Genomic DNA, 12,269 nt, shown 5'->3' with positions numbered 1-12,269 from the left:
ATAACCTAATTAAACAGGTAGCCAAATGCATCGTCATCTTAATAGTGACGCGAATGTGTGATATTATATATCTTAAGAGTATAAGTCACATACAGTAGCCTAATGTTCTATCGTCATCTATTTAGTGACGCAGATATAAATTGTCAAAATATAATAAGTCTTGCTTGATAGCAAAACTTATGTCTCTTATTAAAGGCAAATGAAATGATATCTATGCATATTAAAGAAGAAAGAATTATAAAGCCATATAAATAAACATATTTTAATATGAAAAATATGAATCTAAAAACTACACAAGTCTTTTTTGGTAGCCAAATGAATCGTCATCTACTTAGTGACGCATATAATAAAATGTCAAATTAAAAGAGTCTTACTACAAGTCTTTTTTGGTAGCCAAATGAATCGTCATTTACTTAGTGACGCATATAATAAAATGTCAAATTAAAAGAGTCTTACTACAAGTCCCTTTATTAAAGGCGGCAAATTAAACGGTATATATATTTATTTTAAATATATATATACAATTTGAAAAAAAACTAAAACGAAAAATTGCATACATATTAAAAAGACTTTTAATATGAAAAATACGAGCCTAAAAACTACAAGTCACTTATGGTAGCCAAATGCATCGTCATCTTAATAGTGACGCGAATGTGAAAACAAATGCCGAGTGCTGAAGTTCCAGGTAAGAGCTTAGATATTATATATCTTAGGACTATAAGTCACATACAGTAGCCAAATGAATCGTCATCTATTTAGTGACGCAGATATAAATTGTCAAAATATAATAAGTCTTGCTTGATAGCAAAACTAATGTCTCTTATTAAAGGCAAATGAAATGATATCTATGCATATTAAATAAGAAGAAAGAATTATTAATACAAGTCATTTTTGGTAGCCAAATGAATCGTCATCTTACTTAGTGACGCATATAAACAAATCTCAAATTAAAAGAGTCTTATTTATATTATAAATATATACAAATATACAAAAAAAAATGTTCCATATGAAAAATTTGAGTCTAAAAACTACAAGTCCCTTATGGTTGCCAAATGGAATCGTCATCTACTTAGTGACGCTGATAAAAAATTGTCAAAGTAACAAGATTTACTAAAAGTTTCGAATTAATAAATGAAATGAATATGAAATGAAATGAAATGAAATGGAATGGAATGGAATGAAATGAAATGAAATGAAATTTAATATATTTAATATTAAAAAAATATATCTATATTCATTTGGGTAAATTGAGAATATCCATACAATGGATTGCTTATAGTAAAGCAACAAAATATATGGGTATTTCTCAGAACATATAATATTAATATGATTTTGTGAATTCCTATAATAAATAACATTCATATATATGAAAATGTTATCATATATCAATATTATTGATATATTATATATGGAATGTATGGAAAATATAAAATATTCCTTCAATTTCCTCAAGCATATGGAGGAAATTCATATGAAGGCAGACTTTTAGTACTGTAAACACGCAGTTTAAAGACGGCGTGTCCAAAAACATATATAGGGTAGTGCCTGTTGGCTGGCAACCAAATATATGGGTATTTCTCAGAACATATAAAATTAATATTATATTGTGAATACCTATAATAAATAACATTCATATATATGAAAATGTTGTAATATATCAATATTATTGATATATTATATATGAAATGTATGGAAAATATAAAATATTCCTTCAATTTCCTCAAGTATATGGAGGAAATTCATATGAAGGGAGACTTTTAGTACTGTAAACATGCAGTTTAAAGACGGCGTGTCCAAAAACATATATAGGGTAGTGCCTGTTGGCTGGCAACCAAATATATGGGTATTTCTCAGAACATATAAAATTAATATTATATTGTGAATACCTATAATAAATAACATTCATATATATGAAAATGTTGTAATATATCAATATTATTGATATATTATATATGAAATGTATGGAAAATATAAAATATTCCTTCAATTTCCTCAAGTATATGGAGGAAATTCATATGAAGGGAGACTTTTAGTACTGTAAACATGCAGTTTAAAGACGGCGTGTCCAAAAACATATATAGGGTAGTGCCTGTTGGCTGGCAACCAAATATATGGGTATTTCTCAGAACATATATAATTAATATTATATTGTGAATACCTATAATAAATAACATTCATATATATGAAAATGTTGTAATAAATCAATATTATTGATATAATATATATGAAATGTATGGAAAATGTGAAACATATCGATATTGATCAATATTAGTTGAGATATCCCATATGTTGGGTGGCAAATAGAATTGAAAATACCCGATTTCAAGACAACGTGTCGAAAAACACATATAGGATGGTCAGTGGTTGTCCATCTATAGTTGAACAAAATTTATGATATCCATATAATTTTGTCAATTTAATAGCAAAATTAAATATTTTCCGTATGTTTTGTATCTTGATTCTTGCGAATACGAGACTTGGCTTGATACGGTTAATATTAAGTGTCATCACTTTTTAGATAATAATGTTGAAAACGAAAGCCAAGGTTGTATATATTATTATATGGCAACAATTGTTTTCCGACCTTTATCGTTAATCTAATTCAGGCTAATGTTATTATTAGTGCTGTTGTTATATATATTATATATATATTATAAATGTTTCATATGCGCTCGGTTTTATGTGATATATTACCAGAGAGTTATATGGAAATGATAGATTTTAAATTTATCATAAAAATACAAATGATTTAACTCAATATTTATATTGGTTAATCAAAAATAATTGGTACATGTGTGAAATATATATGTATGGCGAAATAAAATGATATTTTAAAATGAAATATGTAAATATGAATTATATTATAGAATTATATATGAAAAAATTCTAGTTACTGTGGGCAAACGTGGCGTGTAACAAATATAAAGAATTTTAAAACGATTATGAAGCTAAACAAAGATAGCCATATTCGTATCAAGATTATTTTCCTCCCTCCTAAATGCAATTTAAAGAAAAATACTCTATAATAAATTTTGTATTACTAATTTCTATTTTAAAAAAATATGAAAGTAATATGAATTAAAAACATTATTCTGGTTGATCCTGCCAGTAGTTATATGCTTGTCTCAAAGATTAAGCCATGCATGTCTAAGTACACACGAATTAAAAGTGAAACCGCAAAAGGCTCATTATATCAGTTATGGTTCCTTAGATCGTTAACAGTTACTTGGATAACTGTGGTAATTCTAGAGCTAATACATGCAATTAAAACATGAACCTTATGGGACATGTGCTTTTATTAGGCTAAAACCAAGCGATCGCAAGATCGTTATACTGGTTGAACTCTAGATAACATGCAGATCGTATGGTCTTGTACCGACGACAGATCTTTCAAATGTCTGCCCTATCAACTTTTGATGGTAGTATCTAGGACTACCATGGTTGCAACGGGTAACGGGGAATCAGGGTTCGATTCCGGAGAGGGAGCCTGAGAAACGGCTACCACATCTAAGGAAGGCAGCAGGCGCGTAAATTACCCACTCCCAGCTCGGGGAGGTAGTGACGAAAAATAACAATACAGGACTCATATCCGAGGCCCTGTAATTGGAATGAGTACACTTTAAATCCTTTAACAAGGACCAATTGGAGGGCAAGTCTGGTGCCAGCAGCCGCGGTAATTCCAGCTCCAATAGCGTATATTAAAGTTGTTGCGGTTAAAACGTTCGTAGTTGAACTTGTGCTTCATACGGGTAGTACAACTTACAATTGTGGTTAGTACTATACCTTTATGTATGTAAGCGTATTACCGGTGGAGTTCTTATATATGTTTAAATACTTGTATTTTTTCATATGTTCCTCCTATTTAAAAACCTGCATTAGTGCTCTTAAACGAGTGTTATTGTGGGCCGGTACAATTACTTTGAACAAATTAGAGTGCTTAAAGCAGGCTTCAAATGCCTGAATATTCTGTGCATGGGATAATGAAATAAGACCTCTGTTCTGCTTTCATTGGTTTTCAGATCAAGAGGTAATGATTAATAGAAGCAGTTTGGGGGCATTAGTATTACGACGCGAGAGGTGAAATTCTTGGACCGTCGTAAGACTAACTTAAGCGAAAGCATTTGCCAAAGATGTTTTCATTAATCAAGAACGAAAGTTAGAGGTTCGAAGGCGATCAGATACCGCCCTAGTTCTAACCATAAACGATGCCAGCTAGCAATTGGGTGTAGCTACTTTTATGGCTCTCTCAGTCGCTTCCCGGGAAACCAAAGCTTTTGGGCTCCGGGGGAAGTATGGTTGCAAAGCTGAAACTTAAAGGAATTGACGGAAGGGCACCACCAGGAGTGGAGCCTGCGGCTTAATTTGACTCAACACGGGAAAACTTACCAGGTCCGAACATAAGTGTGTAAGACAGATTGATAGCTCTTTCTCGAATCTATGGGTGGTGGTGCATGGCCGTTCTTAGTTCGTGGAGTGATTTGTCTGGTTAATTCCGATAACGAACGAGACTCAAATATATTAAATAGATATCTTCAGGATTATGGTGTTGAAGCTTATATAGCCTTCATTCATGGTGGCAGTAAAATGTTTATTGTGTTTGAATGTGTTTATATAAGTGGAGCCGTACCTGTTGGTTTGTCCCATTATAAGGACACTAGCTTCTTAAATGGACAAATTGCGTCTAGCAATAATGAGATTGAGCAATAACAGGTCTGTGATGCCCTTAGATGTCCTGGGCTGCACGCGCTACAATGAAAGTATCAACGTGTATTTCCTAGACCGAGAGGTCCGGGTAAACCGCTGAACCACTTTCATGCTTGGGATTGTGAACTGAAACTGTTCACATGAACTTGGAATTCCCAGTAAGTGTGAGTCATTAACTCGCATTGATTACGTCCCTGCCCTTTGTACACACCGCCCGTCGCTACTACCGATTGAATTATTTAGTGAGGTCTCCGGACGTGATCACTGTGACGCCTTGCGTGTTACGGTTGTTTCGCAAAAGTTGACCGAACTTGATTATTTAGAGGAAGTAAAAGTCGTAACAAGGTTTCCGTAGGTGAACCTGCGGAAGGATCATTATTGTATAATATCTTTACCGTTAACACAAAATTTTGTATTATTTAATAATACAAAAAAAATAAATTTGCCAAAAAATATATTATATTATATAATCTATATATATATATATATATAAATATGTCAAAAAATATATCAAAAATATCTTATCTAATTTAAAGCGTTTTAATGAAAGAAAAAGTATAGTCCTATGGACTTAAATAGCTCGAGCAAATGGTGTCCAATGCCGAGTAATTATTATGAGATATCAATTACGAGTCGTGGGCGGAGGCTCTGATGTCCATAAAATAAAAATCGACCTGGCCAATCGATTAGAGATACAGATAGATAGAAGATATATATACGATATGTTAAATATATAATATATAATAGAATATAATATAATTACTTTGTGTGTATATGGACCATAATATACACGCGTTGCGCATATGTATTGTTCATCTAAGTTATGGGCATACATTGGTTAATGCAACAACCTAAAATATATAATGTTGTACCCGGTTAATAATCAGGTTAATGTTTTATATAAAATGCAATATATATCAAACTTAAATAGAAATAAAATGAAAAATGAAAATTGGTATTATATTGTTTATATGAAACTAAGACATTTCGCAACATTTATTTTAGGTATAAAAATACATTTATTGAAGGAATTGATATATGCCAGTAAAATGGTGTATTTTTAATTTCTTTCAATAAAAACACAATTGACGAAATTAAAAAAACAAATATTATAAAACTCTAAGCGGTGGATCACTCGGCTCATGGGTCGATGAAGAACGCAGCAAACTGTGCGTCATCGTGTGAACTGCAGGACACATGAACATCGACATTTTGAACGCATATCGCAGTCCATGCTGTTATGTACTTTAATTAATTTTATAGTGCTGCTTGGACTACATATGGTTGAGGGTTGTAAGACTATGCTAATTAAGTTGTTTATAAAATTTTTAAATAAAATTTATAAGCACATGGTATATTATTGGATAATTATTTATTATTCATAATATTAAAAAATATATGAAAAACATTAACTCACAATGGATGTGATAAACGAAGAAAAATATTTTCGTTTTCAATCAAATGATACTGAGAAATGTCTAGCATAAAAAATGTTGAAATATTTTTCATCTAGAATTGTCTCTTATTAATGATTAGAAATTCGAAAGCTATTGGAAATGTTATTGCTCTTCGTTGGTTCTTTATAATTATCGAATTTATAAAATGTTTTCTCATTATATTTAAAGAATTAATTAATAAAAAGTTATATACAACCTCAACTCATATGGGACTACCCCCTGAATTTAAGCATATTAATTAGGGGAGGAAAAGAAACTAACAAGGATTTTCTTAGTAGCGGCGAGCGAAAAGAAATCAGTTCAGCACTAAGTCACTTTGTCTATATGGCAAATGTGAGATGCAGTGTATGGAGCGTCAATATTCTAGTATGAGAAATTAACGATTTAAGTCCTTCTTAAATGAGGCCATTTACCCATAGAGGGTGCCAGGCCCGTATAACGTTAATGATTACTAGATGATGTTTCCAAAGAGTCGTGTTGCTTGATAGTGCAGCACTAAGTGGGTGGTAAACTCCATCTAAAACTAAATATAACCATGAGACCGATAGTAAACAAGTACCGTGAGGGAAAGTTGAAAAGAACTCTGAATAGAGAGTTAAACAGTACGTGAAACTGCTTAGAGGTTAAGCCCGATGAACCTGAATATCCATTATGGAAAATTCATCATTAAAATTGTAATATTTAAACAATATTATGATAATAGTGTGCATTTTTTCCATATAAGGACATTGTAATCTATTAACATACAAAATTTATCATAAAATATGGCTTATAGTTTAATCCAATTAAAATGCTTGCGTTTTAACACAGATTAAATGTCATTAATTTGATAAAGTGTTGATAGATTTATATGAATACAGTGCGTTAATTTTTCGGAATTATATAATGGCATAATTATCATTGATTTTTGTGTTTATTATAAGCACTTGTATGATTAACAATGCGAAAGATTCAGGATACCTTCGGGACCCGTCTTGAAACACGGACCAAGGAGTCTAACATATGTGCAAGTTATTGGGATATAAACCTAATAGCGTAATTAACTTGACTAATAATGGGATTAGTTTTTTAACTATTTATAGCTAATTAACACAATCCCGGGGCGTTCTATATAGTTATGTATAATGATATTTATATTATTTATGCCTCTAACTGGAACGTACCTTGAGCATATATGCTGTGACCCGAAAGATGGTGAACTATACTTGATCAGGTTGAAGTCAGGGGAAACCCTGATGGAAGACCGAAACAGTTCTGACGTGCAAATCGATTGTCAGAATTGAGTATAGGGGCGAAAGACCAATCGAACCATCTAGTAGCTGGTTCCTTCCGAAGTTTCCCTCAGGATAGCTGGTGCATTTTAATGTTATATAAAATAATCTTATCTGGTAAAGCGAATGATTAGAGGCCTTAGGGTCGAAACGATCTTAACCTATTCTCAAACTTTAAATGGGTAAGAACCTTAACTTTCTTGATATGAAGTTTAAGGTTATGATATAATGTGCCCAGTGGGCCACTTTTGGTAAGCAGAACTGGCGCTGTGGGATGAACCAAACGTAATGTTACGGTGCCCAAATTAACAACTCATGCAGATACCATGAAAGGCGTTGGTTGCTTAAAACAGCAGGACGGTGATCATGGAAGTCGAAATCCGCTAAGGAGTGTGTAACAACTCACCTGCCGAAGCAACTAGCCCTTAAAATGGATGGCGCTTAAGTTGTATACCTATACATTACCGCTAAAGTAGATGATTTATATTACTTGTAATATAAATTTTGAAACTTTAGTGAGTAGGAAGGTACAATGGTATGCGTAGAAGTGTTTGGCGTAAGCCTGCATGGAGCTGCCATTGGTACAGATCTTGGTGGTAGTAGCAAATAATCGAATGAGACCTTGGAGGACTGAAGTGGAGAAGGGTTTCGTGTGAACAGTGGTTGATCACGAGTTAGTCGGTCCTAAGTTCAAGGCGAAAGCCGAAAATTTTCAAGTAAAACAAAAAGCAAACTATTAAGAAACACAAATAATAATAAAAGGCAAAAATAATATACTTGAATAATTTTGAACGAAAGGGAATACGGTTCCAATTCCGTAACCTGTTGAGTATCCGTTTGTTATTAAATATGGGCCTCGTGCTCATCCTGGCAACAGGAACGACCATAAAGAAGCCGTCGAGAGATATCGGAAGAGTTTTCTTTTCTGTTTTATAGCCGTACTACCATGGAAGTCTTTCGCAGAGAGATATGGTAGATGGGCTAGAAGAGCATGACATATACTGTTGTGTCGATATTTTCTCCTCGGACCTTGAAAATTTATGGTGGGGACACGCAAACTTCTCAACAGGCCGTACCAATATCCGCAGCTGGTCTCCAAGGTGAAGAGTCTCTAGTCGATAGAATAATGTAGGTAAGGGAAGTCGGCAAATTAGATCCGTAACTTCGGGATAAGGATTGGCTCTGAAGATTGAGATAGTCGGGCTTGATTGGGAAACAATAACATGGTTTATGTGCTCGTTCTGGGTAAATAGAGTTTCTTTCATTTATGGAAGTTACTTGTTCCCCGGATAGTTTAGTTACGTAGCCAATTGTGGAACTTTCTTGCTAAAATTTTTAAGAATACTAATTGGGTCAAACCAATTAGTTCTTATTAATTATAACGATTATCAATTAACAATCAATTCAGAACTGGCACGGACTTGGGGAATCCGACTGTCTAATTAAAACAAAGCATTGTGATGGCCCTAGCGGGTGTTGACACAATGTGATTTCTGCCCAGTGCTCTGAATGTCAAAGTGAAGAAATTCAAGTAAGCGCGGGTCAACGGCGGGAGTAACTATGACTCTCTTAAGGTAGCCAAATGCCTCGTCATCTAATTAGTGACGCGCATGAATGGATTAACGAGATTCCTACTGTCCCTATCTACTATCTAGCGAAACCACAGCCAAGGGAACGGGCTTGGAATAATTAGCGGGGAAAGAAGACCCTTTTGAGCTTGACTCTAATCTGGCAGTGTAAGGAGACATAAGAGGTGTAGAATAAGTGGGAGATATTAGACCTCGGTTTGGTATCGCCAATGAAATACCACTACTCTTATTGTTTCCTTACTTACTTGATTAAATGGAACGTGTATCATTTCCTAGCCATTATACGGATATATTTATTATATCTTATGGTATTGGGTTTTGATGCAAGCTTCTTGATCAAAGTATCACGAGTTTGTTATATAATCGCAAACAAATTCTTTAATAAAAGGAGTGCATTTATGTATTTTTGATTTGAAAATTTGGTATAACTCCAATTACTCAGGTATGATCCAATTCAAGGACATTGCCAGGTAGGGAGTTTGACTGGGGCGGTACATCTCTCAAATAATAACGGAGGTGTCCCAAGGCCAGCTCAGTGCGGACAGAAACCACACATAGAGCAAAAGGGCAAATGCTGACTTGATCTCGGTGTTCAGTACACACAGGGACAGCAAAAGCTCGGCCTATCGATCCTTTTGGTTTAAAGAGTTTTTAACAAGAGGTGTCAGAAAAGTTACCATAGGGATAACTGGCTTGTGGCGGCCAAGCGTTCATAGCGACGTCGCTTTTTGATCCTTCGATGTCGGCTCTTCCTATCATTGTGAAGCAAAATTCACCAAGCGTTGGATTGTTCACCCATGCAAGGGAACGTGAGCTGGGTTTAGACCGTCGTGAGACAGGTTAGTTTTACCCTACTAATGACAAAACGTTGTTGCGACAGCATTCCTGCGTAGTACGAGAGGAACCGCAGGTACGGACCAATGGCACAATACTTGTTCGAGCGAACAGTGGTATGACGCTACGTCCGTTGGATTATGCCTGAACGCCTCTAAGGTCGTATCCGTGCTGGACTGCAATGATAAATAAGGGGCAATTTGCATTGTATGGCTTTCTAAACCATTTAAAGTTTATAATTTATTTTATGAACGACAATGGATGTGATGCCAATGTAATTTGTAACATAGTAAATTGGGAGGATCTTCGATCACCTGATGCCGCGCTAGTTACATATAAAAACATTATTTAATACAATGACAAAGCCTAGAATCAATTGTAAACGACTTTTGTAACAGGCAAGGTGTTGTAAGTGGTTGAGCAGCTGCCATACTGCGATCCACTGAAGCTTATCCTTTGCTTGATGATTCGATAATAAATATATATATATATAATATATAACATAATCAATTTAAATTATCATCATATATGTTTGATAGTTTTTGTTGTTATATATTATTTATATATTTTATTAGGAGGAGGAGGTTAAATATGATATGGATTAGATATAACCTAATTAAACAGGTAGCCAAATGCATCGTCATCTTAATAGTGACGCGAATGTGTGATATTATATATCTTAAGAGTATAAGTCACATACAGTAGCCTAATGTTCTATCGTCATCTATTTAGTGACGCAGATATAAATTGTCAAAATATAATAAGTCTTGCTTGATAGCAAAACTTATGTCTCTTATTAAAGGCAAATGAAATGATATCTATGCATATTAAAGAAGAAAGAATTATAAAGCCATATAAATAAACATATTTTAATATGAAAAATATGAATCTAAAAACTACACAAGTCTTTTTTGGTAGCCAAATGAATCGTCATCTACTTAGTGACGCATATAATAAAATGTCAAATTAAAAGAGTCTTACTACAAGTCTTTTTTGGTAGCCAAATGAATCGTCATTTACTTAGTGACGCATATAATAAAATGTCAAATTAAAAGAGTCTTACTACAAGTCCCTTTATTAAAGGCGGCAAATTAAACGGTATATATATTTATTTTAAATATATATATACAATTTGAAAAAAAACTAAAACGAAAAATTGCATACATATTAAAAAGACTTTTAATATGAAAAATACGAGCCTAAAAACTACAAGTCACTTATGGTAGCCAAATGCATCGTCATCTTAATAGTGACGCGAATGTGAAAACAAATGCCGAGTGCTGAAGTTCCAGGTAAGAGCTTAGATATTATATATCTTAGGACTATAAGTCACATACAGTAGCCAAATGAATCGTCATCTATTTAGTGACGCAGATATAAATTGTCAAAATATAATAAGTCTTGCTTGATAGCAAAACTAATGTCTCTTATTAAAGGCAAATGAAATGATATCTATGCATATTAAATAAGAAGAAAGAATTATTAATACAAGTCATTTTTGGTAGCCAAATGAATCGTCATCTTACTTAGTGACGCATATAAACAAATCTCAAATTAAAAGAGTCTTATTTATATTATAAATATATACAAATATACAAAAAAAATGTTCCATATGAAAAATTTGAGTCTAAAAACTACAAGTCCCTTATGGTTGCCAAATGGAATCGTCATCTACTTAGTGACGCTGATAAAAAATTGTCAAAGTAACAAGATTTACTAAAAGTTTCGAATTAATAAATGAAATGAATATGAAATGAAATGAAATGAAATGGAATGGAATGGAATGAAATGAAATGAAATGAAATTTAATATATTTAATATTAAAAAAATATATCTATATTCATTTGGGTAAATTGAGAATATCCATACAATGGATTGCTTATAGTAAAGCAACAAAATATATGGGTATTTCTCAGAACATATAATATTAATATGATTTTGTGAATTCCTATAATAAATAACATTCATATATATGAAAATGTTATCATATATCAATATTATTGATATATTATATATGGAATGTATGGAAAATATAAAATATTCCTTCAATTTCCTCAAGCATATGGAGGAAATTCATATGAAGGCAGACTTTTAGTACTGTAAACACGCAGTTTAAAGACGGCGTGTCCAAAAACATATATAGGGTAGTGCCTGTTGGCTGGCAACCAAATATATGGGTATTTCTCAGAACATATAAAATTAATATTATATTGTGAATACCTATAATAAATAACATTCATATATATGAAAATGTTGTAATATATCAATATTATTGATATATTATATATGAAATGTATGGAAAATATAAAATATTCCTTCAATTTCCTCAAGTATATGGAGGAAATTCATATGAAGGGAGACTTTTAGTACTGTAAACATGCAGTTTAAAGACGGCGTGTCCAAAAACATATATA

General features: G+C 32.9%; 3 non-coding genes across 3 annotated transcripts; all 3 read left to right on the top strand.

Moving 5' to 3' along the window:
• The first annotated feature begins 3,089 nt into the window (after positions 1–3,089).
• On the top strand, positions 3,090–5,082 carry LOC121467765. Its single transcript, XR_005977811.1, has one exon. It is a non-coding gene; the product is annotated as a small subunit ribosomal RNA (ribosomal RNA).
• Positions 5,083–5,819: 737 nt separating this feature from the next.
• LOC121467758 lies at positions 5,820–5,998 on the top strand. The gene has a single exon (XR_005977804.1). It is a non-coding gene; the product is annotated as a 5.8S ribosomal RNA (ribosomal RNA).
• Positions 5,999–6,353: 355 nt separating this feature from the next.
• On the top strand, positions 6,354–10,327 carry LOC121467768. The gene has a single exon (XR_005977814.1). It is a non-coding gene; the product is annotated as a large subunit ribosomal RNA (ribosomal RNA).
• Positions 10,328–12,269: the final 1,942 nt, after the last annotated feature.

Source organism: Drosophila elegans, unplaced genomic scaffold (assembly GCF_018152505.1).
Source record: "Drosophila elegans isolate 14027-0461.03 unplaced genomic scaffold, ASM1815250v1 contig_719, whole genome shotgun sequence".
NCBI classification, from domain to species: Eukaryota; Metazoa; Arthropoda; class Insecta; order Diptera; family Drosophilidae; genus Drosophila; species Drosophila elegans.
The sequence above is the reverse complement of the archived record's forward strand: the minus strand, read 5'-3'. Positions and strand labels throughout refer to the sequence as shown.